Source organism: Passer domesticus, chromosome 4, assembly GCF_036417665.1.
Source record: "Passer domesticus isolate bPasDom1 chromosome 4, bPasDom1.hap1, whole genome shotgun sequence".
NCBI lineage: Eukaryota > Metazoa > Chordata > Aves > Passeriformes > Passeridae > Passer > Passer domesticus.
The window spans coordinates 73,708,490-73,722,232 of NC_087477.1; the positions used below are offsets into that span (position 1 = coordinate 73,708,490).

At 39.1% G+C, this 13,743-nt stretch overlaps 1 long non-coding RNA gene across 1 annotated transcript; it reads right to left on the bottom strand.

Annotated features, from left to right (window-relative positions):
* Positions 1-2,371: 2,371 nt before the first annotated feature.
* LOC135300099 (uncharacterized) lies at positions 2,372-8,467 on the bottom strand. The gene is made up of 3 exons (XR_010361980.1): positions 8,419-8,467; positions 2,621-2,739; positions 2,372-2,503 (listed from the first exon to the last, which is right to left on the bottom strand). It is a non-coding gene; the product is annotated as an uncharacterized LOC135300099 (long non-coding RNA).
* Between the last annotated feature and the right edge of the window lie 5,276 nt (positions 8,468-13,743).

Sequence of the window (13,743 nt, forward strand, 5' to 3'; positions counted from 1 at the left end):
CAGCACACCTGCACATCCACCTACAGGGATGGTGACTTAGCCACTCCTTGGGCCTCCTTCTGGTGAAGACATTTTCCTGTCCAAGCTCACTGTCTCCTGGTACAAGCTGAGGCCATTTCCTCCCATCCTGTAACAATTTACCTGTGAGAGGAGACCAACCCCCACCTGGCTGCAGCTTCTTTCCAGGGGCTTGTAGAGAGTGAGCCTCCTCTTCTCCAGGCCAAACACCCACAGCTCCTTCAGCTGCTCCTCATCAGACTTTTGCTCCAGACCCTTCTCCAGCTCCACTGTCCTCTGGGCATTCTCCAGCACCTCAGTGTTCTTCTTGTAATGAGAGACCCTAAACCAAAACCATGATTTGAGCATGACAAGTTGTCAGTACAGGGGGACAGTCACTGCCCTGGTCCTGCTGACCACCCTGCTTCTGATCCAGGCCAGGTGCCACTGGCCTGCTTGGCCAGCTGGGCACACACTGTGGCTCATGCTCAGCCCACTGGCAGCACCAGGTTCCACCAGTCAGCTTTCCAGTCACTCTGTCCCAAGCCTGTAGCATTGCATGGGATTACAGATCCGGCTAAAGATATTTACTTGGAAAATAAAATCATGGATTTTCCTGGAAATCTAGTGCCCACTACAGTTCTTAGGGAAGGTCTGAACATCTGTCAGCTGTTGAAGTATTTGCACTGAACAAGAGCAGACTCTAGTAAGTTAATATCCTGAAAAAAAAACCAAACAACAAACTATAATATCCAATAGGCAGTGAGAGACAATCTTCTAGAATTATGTCTTCATTAAAAGCCACTCTGGCCATCATCTTATGATGACATTCCTGCTGACACAGAATGCAGCCTACAAGTGCCCCTGGGTCCTAACCTGCAGTCCCAGTGACTGAGACAAGATTTCAACACTCCTGAGAGCCAAAACTTTCAAGCAGTATAGAGAGCCACAATGCCATTTAATAAAAGCTCTGCCTGATTATTTTTCAGTGGTTTGTTTCAATGCAGGTATTCTTTTGTTTTTAACAAATAAATTATTATGTGAGAAGATTATTAAGTGCAAAAACTGGAACCAACTCATTTTAATAGTATAAGAGAGTTAGCTGCTCAGTCATTAAATGTTGCACGGCCCTAGGTTTGAATTTGCATTTCTTTGCCTTTCAAGTAAAAAAGAGAAAATCCATTATAATGTCAGATTTGTTCATTTCTATTCAAAGTTAAAGCCTGGCAGGACTATTGTGGTCACCTACTCTGATTTCCTGCATGAAAAAACAAAAATAAAATACAGGCAACAGAACATTATCAAGTAATTCCTGTTATTGAGCTCACAGACAGCAGAGACTTTATTTTTCAAAGAATGAGATGTAATCTTGATCCTAATATTAAAAGCTGAATGCATAAACTAGACTGAAAAGATGAAGACTTTTGCAAAGCCATATGACTAACTTATTACTTACACTCTAAATTTTTCAACTTTGAAATGTTCATTCGTTCTGTCTATACATTGTAACCTGTATATAAATGACACTTCTTATTGTGTCTGACAGCTGAAAAATGTTTTGTCAGGAAAGAAACTCTACTCCCAGATTTTTTTTGCCTGCTGATTAAAAGGAAGAGAAAGAAATCATTCTACTGTTGCTGATTTTTATTAGATTTTTCTTGCTGAGGAAAAAAAGAATCTGCATAAAATGCTCCATAAAAACTACAGGGAGTGCTTGTTTTCATAAACTTCTTTATGCTTCACTTGTCTTTGGTTATTAAACCTATGGTTAATAGGTTTATATAACTTATTATAGGTTATATAAACCTATTAACCATAGGTTATATAGGTTTAAATAATCTATGATTATTTCTATAAATGTGCATTGGATGAAGAGTAAAACCTGACTATACCAGTACAATGTTTTTAAGCATCTATGCTGCAGATATCACCTAGAGTTAGGTTGGTAACACCTTTATGTGTATAATTTGCATACATACATATCTATATGCATATCTACATCTATCTATACACATATATTGCATACATATATATCTATAGGCTACAAATCTTTTATATTGTCTATACAAAACCTCTGAGTGGTCTGAAAACCCCACACAGCTGGTAAGAAAATGCCTGAAGTTAGATATTATGACAAACTGGTGATAGGAAAGTCACTGAAATTGTTTATTTCTCCAAATCTTAGCTTGGCTCAGGTCTTCAGCAACCTGAAATCCATGCTAATCTCTCTACCATGTAAATGATAACTCTTGATGGTTATTTGCAGGAACTAGAAAAGGATTGGGGGTTTTCTCTCTTTTTTTTTCTCTAGGATGCATATTTTATCATCCTCTATAGCTGTCTAATGGCGATAACTCTTATAGAATATATGTACCTTTATTGTCCTTCTTCAGTCTGAAGGAGGAAGAAACTCACAGCTGCAGCCATCCAGAATGGCCATGGGAAAGGTACAATTATGGGATGGGGTATTTCCCATCTCACTATGAGTGCTGTGTCATAAAATTTCCTGGAGGGGAAAGAAGCGGAAAACGGCTTGATGATTTGCCTTCCATATGAGTTTAGGACACAAATAGTCCTTAGTTTGTGTTCCTCTTCCAAGTTATTTCCAAGGTGGGTTTCTTACCTTTGTATCCAAAATCTCTTGCAGGTGTTTAGAGCCCAGGCCCACAGAACTGGTTTGTCTGTATCATGAGGAGACAGCAGCACACTTCCCCATCTCCTCTGAGCGAGCCTCTCTTCACACTATTGCTCAATCCCAACAAAAAAGCAGAGAAAAATATCAATTCACACCTCATCCTTCCTGGCGTTCTGATCTTGGTGCATTATGCTGTTAGTGACTGGGTTTTAAAGAGAAAGCAACTGCAGTCCAGTTTGAGCTGCTATTTCTGTCTGTGCTGGACATGCCCCACACCCTTGTGACAGGGTAGGAAACTGGGCTGCCACAGAACTCCATCTCTGCATGTCAGGGAGGATGAAAAGACAGCTTAGGTTGCATCCAGCAGCAGACAGATGCTCACCAGAGATTCTGGGGCATCATCTGTTTTGCAAATAAAAACTTACCCCTACTCTTCTGGCTCACACAGTTCTTGCAAGACCGGAAAATTTATCTCCTTGAGTTTCTTGAGATACAAAACACTTTGTGTGACAGAAATCTCACAGCATAAGGAATTTATATAGCTTTATTAAAAAGGTTCAAAATATCGTAAAGGAACATTCCTTTACAATTTCACCTGCTTCCAGCTTGGAAGGAAATGGCAAACTGATGTGCTCTTATTGCAGCCTTACCCAAGACACTAAATGAAAGCATAATTGTTAATTTGTTCCTCTTCCCTTGAAATTTGAGTAAATCAGTGGATTTAATTTTTCTCTAAAGAAATATGAGTCCATGTAGATTAAGAATTAAGAGTTAAGAATGATAATAAGCTACTTGAGAGCACATAGCATGTGATTTTCAGCTACTCAGTGAAACTCTGAGAAGAAACATGAGAAAAATGAAAAATTGGTTGAAAGTCCACTTTGATGATAAATATGTCAAACCTCTCTAATCAACTGCTACACTGTCAACTTATCTGGTGGACAAGCCAAAGGGAGGCTTGGCTTCCCTGCATGTTTATGCCAGACTCAGATGGGCTCCTCAGAAGAGCTGGCACAGAAGCCCCCAGGGTCTCCAGGGCAAGTGTACATCTTTAACCATTCATCTAACATCTCTAACATCTTCAACTGACTTGATACATTACAACCTATTAGACACAAGAAAATAGAAGAAACTACTGCTTTTTGGGTTTGTTGGTTTGGGGTTTTTTTTTAAGTATAAATTGGATTGAGTAATTTAAGAGTGGACATGTTTGCCAGCAGCAGTTGTCCTTGAGCTGAAGCCCACTAATTTTTTTCTGAGGGGCAGTGGACAATACTCTTCTTTCTTCAAGACAAGGTTGAAATTGCAATCAGTATTTCCATCCTGGTTTTGTCCTGTTACAAAAAAACCCAAACATTTTTCCCTGTGGCCATCCAGAGTGGTGTCAGACAGAAACATAAAGAAAATTCAAAACTTTTCCTTGACTGCTGCAATTTGGCACAGAGGAGCATCGCTACAACTGAATGTGCTTGGTGAATACACCATGGTCTTGTTCCTTTAAAGCATGCACTTCAAGAAATCAAAATCATAATTCCTGCCAGTCATTCTTTCATCAAAACTTTTTTTTAAATTTCCTTTCTATAGAGAGCGTGGGAGCTGTACAGAGCAAATGCAATGATTCTTGGGGCCCTTTGCACTACAAATGGATGCTCCACATGCCATCTCCACAGGATGTACTTTGGTTTTAATTTTATCCTTATAGTCACCTCAAACTGGCTTCACTTAGTTTTGCAGTTTATTAAAGTACACTGGAAAGCAAGAATTTCTTTTTCACTGAAAGATATTTGTGCCTCAAATACAAACAAATTCTTCAGAAGCCCAGGCTTTTGTATGATGCAGCCATGCCAAGTTCCTGCCAAGAAATCTTGCCTACGCCTGATCTCAACATGACTTGCTCTGTCTGGATGGTTTTTCTGTAAATAAAGTTAATCATTAATGAACATCCCAGGAAAACTTGCTGTGCATATATGCAGAGAATAGATCCTCAGGAAAAAAGACAAAAATAGGAGAGAAGAAGGTGACAAACAGTATGAACCAGATGAACTGAGTATGGAATAATAGAACCAGATTTCTTTTCATTCCAGGACAATATCCAGTTCATTAGTGAACTTTAAAACTGTATCAAAGAAGCAAAAATACAATTTTATCAGAAAAATTAAACCAAACAAACATCCTATCAATAGTTACAGGAGAAGTGCAATGTTCTCTTGGATTGACTTATATGTGTTGTTAGTGGATGTTGAGGAACACTATCACCTGGAAAAAAAGGAAGCAATCATACTTTATTGATTGTGAAGTATTTTTCTAACTTCAGCTGAAGACAGATTTCACACATATAAGCCATTTCAGTGAAGTCAAAGGGACTACTCGGGTGCCTAGGGTCATACACAGCTATTTTCAGGAGCAGCATTTATTTTTTCTGGGCTTTACAGAAGACTGTAAAAGAATAAATCCCATCTTATAATTGCCCAGTAGTAAGAAGTCTAATTCAGGTTGATATTCATTGTAGCTTAATTAGGAACGTAGGCTGTGCAAGTAGGGAATGGGAAGAGTTCCTGCAGACCATGGTACAGAGCACCTCATTGAACTGACTGATGATTGCCTAACCTATGTGTACCAAATATTACCAGAAAAGATGGTCAGCCAGAGGACTTGGGCTTCTCCAAAGTCAGGAGCTGAGAACATCAACTTTACCTCCATGACTTTTCAGCTCAGCTCAGCACTGCTATTGAGGACAGCTGAGTTTGGAGTGAAAGAGCATTAAATGGGCTGCGTGTCTTTTGTACTTTGAAGATACTATAGTTAAGTTTTATTACATCTTGTCAGTATGGCCTTGAAGCCTCCGTTTCTCTCTTTTTCTGTCCCACAATGTGCTACCAAACAAACATTCTTTTTCAGACTTAAAATACAGATTTTGCATCCCCCAAAATGAAGCTTAATTTCATCTGATGGGATGGCCAGAAAAAGCCCTTTTCTATTATCCTTTTATCATAGGAACAGTCTAGTTTGAGATAACTCCAATTTCACCATGGATTACAAACTGACAATACAGCAAGCAGATTATTCATTCTTCTCCTTGCCTACCAGTCAGATTCCTGCTAAGGAACATTGGCTCAACATTGGCTTGACTGATGGCATCCCCCACAGGTTTTGCTTGCACTGGAAGATGTGAAAGGTGATGTTTGGAAACAAGTAAGGCTTCTTCATTTTGGGTTTCTCTTTGAAGGTCCTCAATCCTGGCGGGAAACCAGGTCATAGGAACCCAGTGGGCTTCTGGAAAACTTTCTGACCTGCACAACAGCAGTTTTGCCTCCACCTTCACTGATGCAATCTCTGCATCCTAAAATCTAAATTTTGATTTGCCACATGCAGCTGTCTCTATTACAGCATCAACCCATTCATCCTCAGCAAGTGGGTGGACTTTGTTTCTCTATTCTGTGAATAGCAAAACTGCAATTAGGCACTGTATATTCCTATTACTCATAACTGTTCTTAGTAAAACATTAACAATTTCCTTTTTTATTCTGGTTTTATTTTAAAAAAAAAGTTTCTACAGTTGCACTTAAACCTGATGCTGATCACTGCTGGAAAAAATAAATGAAATACCACAAATGGTAAAAATATTCCCTTGATTCAAAAAAGACCTGAAGATACTTGAAGAGATAGTATTTGGTGAATTTTATAATAATCATGTCATTTGAAGAACATGGATAAAAAAAGAGATTAATCCTTGTATGAAGTCCAAGGCATTGTAATCTTTCTTGGAATTTTACTTTCAGTCAATGTGATTATTCAACAGGTCTGATAAGGATGCGGAAGATTTTATTCCAAACTTGCTGAAATAAAAGCAAACGTTTCCAGTGATGCCTGAGCTACGTTGATTCAATGTAAATTATTGGTATGATTAAACTTTTAAATTTGTGGTTTCGTTTTTTCAATAACTCAAACTCCATAGGTAACATAAGCGAAGCAATCACATTTCTTCCCCAGCACGCTGTCCCCAGGGTATATTGTACTCATTCCGTTGAAAAACTCTTCCTTCAGGCCTTTAGAGTTTTTCCAAAGTCTGTGTTCAACCATAAGAGCTTTCTTGGTGAAATTAAATAAATCTACAAGATATCAAACTAAGCCACTGTCTTCACCAGGACCTTCCCTCCATATGTTACTCTGTGAGAGAATCTCTATAAACTACAGTTCGGGTCCCTTATATTCTAAGATTCATTTATGTTTGTGCTTCCAGACAGGATCTCCGGATTTAAGACATCACTGTCCTTCTTTTCTTCATATACCCAAACATGAGGAGTCCCTGATGATGAAGGGGCATCACAACCCAGCCTGTGGTCAGGCTTGTGAGCCAGTACCTCAGTTCGTCCCACGTGCTAAATTATTACATTGACTAAAATGCATTTGTGCAAATACATTTGGATCTTTGCAGTCAGAGCAAGCAGAAAGGCAGATAGCTTAGGACACAAGGTAAAATCTTCCTTGGTCACAGCAAAACCTTTTATCAGGCGTCTTTCACCTCAAACAAGCACTGGGATGTCATTGCATCTGCTGTGACATTTGAAGTTCTGTGGAGGTCTAACCAATGTACTCACAAAAATGCCAGTGTTCAGGTTATAAAGAATAAATTGGAAAGGTTCAGATAATGCTCTGTCATTCAGCTCAGTATTTTGTAAAGTGTTTGTGGTAATATGGAGCTGTGAGTTCTATTTAAAATTCATATTAGTGTGCATTTCAAGGTGATTGCACTTTTTATTCTGAAAAACTTCTACATTACTTCATTCAGCTCTATAAACACTTATGGAAAGCACACTCTAAAAATAAATTCCTTTTGCGCTTCTCTCATTTAAATTGCTTTCAGGAAAATGCTGATATCAGGAAAGAGGCACCCACATCCATATGTTTACATTTATAGCAATTCTGAGTCACCTTTCTAATGTTAACTAGGAAATTATGTTATTTGAAAAACCTTTAATTACTAGCGGAGCAGCAGTCTGTCTTCATACTCACTGCTCTTATTAATGTTTATGGCACCTGCAAATATGGCACTCGGGGCTGAGGCAGGCAATACAAACAAAGATGTTCTTTTCTCTCCAGGCACCCTCAGGTCAGAGTGACCAGCACTGGGCTGGGTAGTGTGGGGGAGAAGAAGCATCACAAGATGAAAGCTGTGTTCCTGCTGCAGAATCAAACAGCATCTGCCTGCAGCAGATCTCCCCAGCTCAGGAACATTTGTCTTAACAGGGTTAGTTAGAGGAGGAGACCTCGCTCTGGACACTTCTCAGGGGACATTTTTTCCCAGTCATTCATGTTGACAGCTGTGCCTACATGAGGTAAATTCACTCCACATGATCAGTGCTGGAAGATGTGCAGTGCCAGTGGATGCAAAACCTGAGAGTGCAAGAAGAGGTTGGAGAATGGTGCTCTGCCAAGGTCTTGGTGCATGTGGGGAAGAATACATGACTTTAACAGTCTTGGCATTAGGAATTGAATTGGTTAAATGCTAGAACAAACCACAAATCTTAATGTGTTTGAAAAATGCATTCTTGTCAATCAACTTGTTCTAGAAAAATGGTCCTACTCTTCTCAAAAAAACAAAACAGAGAGCCTTTTATAAAACTGAGGTGCTTTCTATAATAAGTACATCTTCCAATATCTTTGTCTTTCTCAAGCTAATCATTAGTTGACTTTTTCAGTGAAAGTTAACAGATGTCTTGTGCAGCTATGAATAAATCATGGGTGTATAGATCCTATGGGTTCCCTCCACATGTGGTAGGTCCCACCTGGTCACACACCATGAAGAGAGGTACAGGGTCTCTGGTGCTCTGTGTGAGCAGCCTCTGCCATGGAAGGCTGCTGAGGTCTCTTTGTAGGGTCCACTGTGATGTGTATAACAGACAAGAACCAGTTTGTGCACTTGAGAACTGCCAGACCTTGTGTGCTGCATTTAAAATGTTTGTTGAAAATCCACAAGATATTCAAGTTTTAAATGTAATTATACTGTTGGGGAGGGGAAAAAGTAGTTCTGATCACTACTAACTCTGGAAACAGTATGTAAAAGACATTTTGTATTGACTAGATGGTGTCTATTGTGTCTCAGTCAGAGATGGCTTTCTGCAGTGCTGTGGAAGTAGGTTGTTCTTGCTGTACAGCTCATGAGTACATCAGAAATACAAGGTAGTCACCTAATTACAGAGCAGGTACAGTGTTATTAGTGATGCGTGGTTCAAAATGGAGCCATAATTATGTATGAAGATCACTCCAAGAAATACTTAATTGCATCACTTATTGCTAACAACTTACATCTCCCAGCATGCTGCTGAGTGATAACAGCAGTGCTTCCCCCCACACTCCTGGGTCGTAAAATGTGCTAAATCTCTGCCAGGACAGGGACTGAGGAAGAGTGTTTGTATCAAGGACTCAGACATAGGTCCTCAGAAAAAAACATTTTAAAGTTGGGTGAGACTGTTCCCCCAAGTTCTATTGCTCAAAAAATGTCCTCTCAAAAGCAAAAGTTCACCCAAAGATTCTTGATATTCTTTGGATTTGTTTTCCTGGTTCTGAAATATCTAAGATATGAAACAAGTTGTAAGCTCCTGAAGATATAAAATAGACCATACATTCTTAACAAGAGTTTTTAAAATTCTGTGGAAAATTCATGAAGTTGTGTGTTCATATTCTCATATTTTTATGGTTTGCTGCAGTTTTTTGACGTAAGTTTTTTTTAAAGAAAGTAAAAAGGTCATATTTTTTTTAATTTAAAACTTCTGTAAAACAATAATGAACAAAAGAGACCCATACTTAATTTATTATATTTTTTAAAATATCCTGAAATTCTTAGTTCACGTTTCAACTCTATGAATTGTATTTAGGTCTTCTATTAGAACTCTTGAGGCATTAATACAACCATATTTTTAGAACAACTGGGGACTGACTTGCAAATTACTAATTTACAGTTTTGGGGTTTGTAAATTTAAAACCAAAATCAGTAAAAATACATTAATCTGGTGTACAGTTGGTTTAAACCTTAAGAAATAAGAATTTTTGTGATTGAAGAGGAAAATATTGTCTATACATAGAGGGGAGCCTTTTCTTATTGCCTCTGGACCTGCCATAGGGATATCTTGTCTTCCACATTTCCTTTTGCTTGACTGTTCCCTTTATTTTTAATTCACATATCTGTCTATGAATTGAATATAATGTCCCCTTTCAGAAAATAGGGAACTTCAGGAATTCTTTGGAATACAAAAGCACAAACACGCACCTCTATTTACAACACAGATATACATTCACAATCAGCCCCAAAACCTCACTTCTCAGTTTATTCTGGAAGCTAGGCTGTGTCTTTAAACAACAGCCTGGGGAATGAAAACAAACAAATAGAACCTGACGACCTTCCAGATGCTGTCTCAAAGTGTCCTAGCAGTGGGGAGAACCTCCCTACACAGCTGACAAAATAGAGGATCCAACAGTGAGAGCCGCATGCTTAGATCTTAACATCTGGGAAAGATGTGGGGTCCTGGGACCCCACATGCTGCAACCCAGAGTCTGTTCTGAGGGTAAAGGCATGGGAGGTGTGGGAGAGCCCTGTGTTTCCTCACTGACTGGACTCAGCAGCTTGGAAAGGGAGATTTCAATAAGATCTTGCTGGCAATTAGCCTCAGGCAGGGAAAAAGACAACTGTACCTTCTTACCAGTTGCATTCATGAAAAAAAGGTGGGGGAAATATTTGAATTTCATTTTAAAATTATTTAATAGCAATACACAGAAAAAAAAAATAATTCCTCTAAGCTACGGAGTCTCTTCTAACATGGTACAGACAAAAGTTAATAACACCTTTCAGGAGGTTTGTGTGTCTCTGAAAATATGCCATGTCAAGGAGTGAAAAAAATCAAAAGAGGAAATGTCTGCAAGAGGGAAGGGAAGCAGAGGCTCCTCAAGTCACAGTTCTCTACAGAGATGAGCTTTTGTTGCACATCAGAGCCCTTATATATCAGTGACCTAAGGAAAATAAGGAGGTGATTGAATGGAGCAGGCAGGAATTTAAGAAGTGTTATAAGAAGGACAATAACTGCACTATGAAATAGCAGTCAAATGTATAAATCTGTGTGACTGTAAAGGACACTTCCCAGCATGATGTCGTGGCCACGTGTTTCTTGGCATTTTCACAAGTTGTGAAAGTGCTGCTTCCTGAACTGGCAATTGATCTGCTCCCCATTGTTAATGTTAGCATGCTTGGGACTTTACAACTAACTTGGTGGCTTTCCAATTAATAAAAATGCTTTGATTATCGTATTATTTAATCCAGATTCTGTCACCTTTAGTCATCTTGAATCTATGATTCTATGATCTTACATGGTATCAATTTAATAAACAGGCTCATTATTCTCCTTCTGCCAACTTGCTCTTCATCTCATTTTCTTCCCCTGTCCCCCAAACCAGTTGCTTTGCCTCCTAGACCCTGCCTAGCTGTTCATTTCTTAAGTTATGGTGAGGCAAGTTCCCGCTTTCAATATCAGAGCCAGGCTTTACAACATCCCAGAGCATTTGTTAGCACCTGTCTCACACAGTAAGTCAAGTTCTGCCCAAAATGCCTGGAGGGGGGATGCTCTGAGAGCTGCAGTGCAGGACTGGGGACACTCTGTGCAGGACTGGGGACACTGTGCTCAGGTGCTCTGTGGACAGGAGGCAGGGCAGCACCCAACCAGAAGGGATTTGATTCTTGTTTAAAGGCAAATCCACTATCCATGGAAAAATGCAATTTTCAAAGGCATTTAGGATGGTCATACCTGGAAGATATTCACATAGAGATCATTACTTCTTTGGTTCTCCCTGCACACACTTTTTCCAGGCTCTGACAAATTTCAGTTTCCTTCTCCAGATCAGGGAATGGAAGAGTAAACCCAAGAAAATATGAAGACTTTTTTTTTCCTTACTCCTGAAATTTTACTTGATTTTTTTTCTTAACAATTTACATGTTTTCCCAAGAAAATGCCCTGATGCTACTTGTCTCTCACTTCCCATCTAAAAAATTTAGTTTTAACTAAAAATGAAAAAGAAGTTTTGTCCATATTTAAGATTTTACTAGTTCTATTAAAAATGGTAAGGAGAGATAGTCTAAATTACTGTCTCCAATAAGAAAAGATGGGCAGAAGGTGACTCTGACATAGGCTGTAGGTCAGACAGAACAGCCACACTTCCCTGCATGGCTCAGAGAAAAGCTGGGCAGCCTTATGTGCTTAGGCAAAACACCAGGCTCTCCAGCTGCCATGGATTTATATCCAACCAGCCTGGCTGTTATCAAGAAAAAACCCAATAACTTTTAATATCAATAAATAAGAAAGAAACAAAGTATTAATATCTAGTGTAAGGAATAAAAAAATGGGTAGCAATTTTGAGGGGGAAAATGTCAAGTTAGAGAAACAGGAACATTTTAGCTGTAGATATTTATTTTCTCTGTGTATAAGCCCTTTTTAAGACAATTGTTTTTAAAGGACTCCTGTTCTTGTTTTTAAGTATGCATGACTCTTGCCAATGTCTTTTAGCTGCCCTAAAATTTTCAATCTGTACACAGCTACTAGAAACCAGCGATGCCAAAACCTGGTCAGACACAGAAGGTTGTGCTTATTATTACAGCAATATAGAGAGAAATAGAAATGGTAAAAACCTGAATTACAAAAAAGTACGTATTTTCAGTGGAGATAACACTCTCCTGGGTGGAGATCACAAGGAAAAAATGCACAAAGAATTATGCAGAAGACTCCAGATTTATGAGGTTAACACATATATAGGTGAACTTAAAAAATATTTTCCTGGAGACCATGAAATATCTAAATAAAACCATGATCACTAGCTGGGAAAAGCTCAAGAATTTGTGAGTAATTTAGATCAGACCATCATCACCAAGCTGAGAGAATGCTGCTCTGTTCAGGTCTGTGTGGAATGCCATCAGTCTCCCCTGCTTTCACAACACATGCATGGAGTGGATGTCCAGGAGGTTTCATAAATTCACAGTTTCTATACCTGTCCCCTCACACATGTTGCAGTCAGAAAATTCTTCCTAATTTTATCAGTGAATTGGAAGGACCACAGCCACAGTGTAGCATGGGAGGAGAGGCACAGGCATCAAGACCATCACCATTGCCCAGACAGCTGCAGCAAGAGGAAAATTGTTAGGTGAAGAGCAGCAGAGCAACCTCAGGGACTGGGCCCTTTTCATACTGCACACCGAGGCTGAACCCCAGTAACCTGCCTGGCAGTCTGATCCAAGTGGAAACTCCTGCTGCTGAAAGGTTACAGGCTTGGAATGGACCGCTGAGCAAGACTCCCTGTAGTATAAAAGTTTCCAGAACCAGTATGAAAACCATCATCAAGCAGAGTCTTGTCTATATTATGACTAGTCTGTTCCCTTGTTTGTTTATTTCTTCTTTTTCTCTCAGATGTGGTCATCTACATTATTTCTGTACAAAACTGTGTCTTCTTGTGCCTTGTTTACATTGCTGAAGCACACAGCTAAACTATTGACCCAATGTTTCCTCTGCAATATGCTTTTATCTACAATGCTGAATTGAATGAGTACATTTGAGGAATTCTACCTTAAAAAGAGATCAGAACAATGTGCTTTACTGGGATATCTCAAGTCCACTGATTTCTTGTAAAATTCAGTTTCATGTGTGCTAACTCTGTCAATGACTTCAGGAGTTTTGATGGTTTTAATCCCAACCTAGGGTCCCTTCCTATGAAAACCCAGCATTTGAAAGTTTCACAAAACATTTGTGGCATTCTTTTTAGTTCAAGAGATACAGTGGGGATGTGATCACAATGAGGACACAGCTTCACAGCTGAAATACAAGCATAATTAAACAGTGTTTGGAAAAAAACCATGGAAAAATGCAATAAAAGGTAACTGTACTGAACACATATAAAATCCAGCAGAAATTAGCATATCAAACAGATATAGAACTTCCTGAGAAGGGGGAGCACACAGCCTCTAAGTCATGAATGCAGATGACCAGGGAATAAACACTTCACAAGCATAAATTGAGATTTCAACATTTGTCTCCATCTTGAGAGACTTGAAAGTAAAGGAGTCTTGAAAGTAAATACTA